Source organism: Cryptomeria japonica, chromosome 10, assembly GCF_030272615.1.
Source record: "Cryptomeria japonica chromosome 10, Sugi_1.0, whole genome shotgun sequence".
Taxonomy (NCBI): domain Eukaryota; kingdom Viridiplantae; phylum Streptophyta; class Pinopsida; order Cupressales; family Cupressaceae; genus Cryptomeria; species Cryptomeria japonica.
The window spans coordinates 407,182,082-407,183,983 of record NC_081414.1 but is presented as its reverse complement, the minus strand read 5'-3'; positions in this window follow the sequence as shown (position 1 = coordinate 407,183,983).

Genomic DNA, 1,902 nt, shown 5'->3' with positions numbered 1-1,902 from the left:
GTCCTCCACCACCACCAGATAGAGGGGACAGGAGGGATGATCCTAGGGCGGGTCCTTAAGGGGCTCAGATTTCGTTGAGGCCAGGCGGCTCTGAGGGAGGGAGTTCATCATAGCCGTAGAGGGCTCCCTATGTATCAGTCTTGTACCATTTTTGTATGAGGATGTAGACACCTGCGGGTGCTTGTAGCCATATGATTTTGACATCATTGTATCATGACACTTTATATATATATGAGATGATTCATCTTTGTGGCAGCTATATGCATGTGTACCTATGTGATGTATGTTTCTATGTGATGCTTATGATATGGATGCAAATATGTCTATGATGCAATACAATATTTTTTGATCTTTTATGTTTTATATGTGTATACATGATGCAAATGTGAATGTATGTAATGCAGATGAATATTATAATGCAAATGTAAAATGTGCTAACAGGTGTTGTGTGCAAGATGTGATGCAGTTGTGATATCTATATGTATATATGAAATGCTTATATGTGGTAATGCAGGTGCAACTATATGAAATGCAAATGTTTTTGGTGTGTCATTATACTCAGTCATGTGATAGCAGGCTACGCGGACTCGAGAAGGACGATGGAAGTCAATTAAGAAAGGGGGATGAAAGACAGAAGATATGAAAGTGAAAGAACTTCTTGTGCATTATCATCATTGAGCTTTATTATGGCAAGTAGGTTATGACAAGCGAGGCATATGTTCGACCCAGAAAGTCATTGTACCTATTTGCATGGAGATAAGACAGTCACAAACAAGGAATGCCCTAGTTCATACTAGACTTTCAGTGTCCTCATATTCTTGGACAAGTCATAGCATTACTAAAAGACAATCCACAGATAGCAAAAGAAAAATAGGTGATGATACCCCATCCTCGCCTTTCTAGTCAAAGACATCCTGGAGATAAAATCTCTAGTCAGAGACATCCCGGAAAAGCTAAAAGACATGTCACCAAAAAGATAAAATCAAAAAAAAAACCAAGACTCGACACCAACATCCACTGTAGCCCTCAAACTTAGTGTCTCTTGTCACTCGTATAAGTCTTATTTGATTGTGGTCACAATGTTTACTTTCACAAAAAGGATAGATAGCACCGAACCACATGTTGTCTGAGTCTGTCGAAAGATTTCATTTGTTGAAGCCCATTGTTGTTGTTGTGTCTCATCTGAAACTGACTGAATCCATGAAACTGATACTTTATTGCGAAGAAGACTGAACTTTATTGTGGATCTGAGATGCAAATGTTGCTTTATTGCGGATTGTGTGTGGATAGACTGAAGGAAGTTGGAAGAAACTATACTCCTCGAAACATGTGATGTTCTCTGTTCCACACCCATCACTAGACGTAGGATTTGCCTTAGCCACAGATAGGAGCTGATCTATTATGGATGGAAAGGGAAGTGAAAAGGGAGGTTTATTATGGATGAATTGGTTGTGAGTGTGTGCAAAGTGAAGGGATGAAAGAGAATCCTGAAGGAGGGAGGAGCAATGTCTCTACACATGGCGTTGGTGACCTAGTTTTCACCATGGCACTTGCCCAGGGTGCCACCGAAGTGGTTTTCACCGTTGGACGAAATGTTTTTTCTTTACTTTTTTCAATTTTTCAATGTTTTTTGTGTCACAAGGTGCCTGTTTGCCAGGTTTTCACCAAGTAACGATTTTTATTTTTATTTTTTTTTGTATTTTTGAAATTTTTGATTTTTTTGTATTTTTGAAATTTTTGATTTTTTTGTATTTTTGAAATTTTTGATTTTTTTGATTTTTTTGTATTTTTGAATTAGGATATTCCAAAGAGCTATGTGTAAAACCTGCGAAGGTGCATGTTGTTGATAGGATCCTCCAAAGGTTCACCTTCTATAGTTGAGAGCTGATATGCACCAGATCC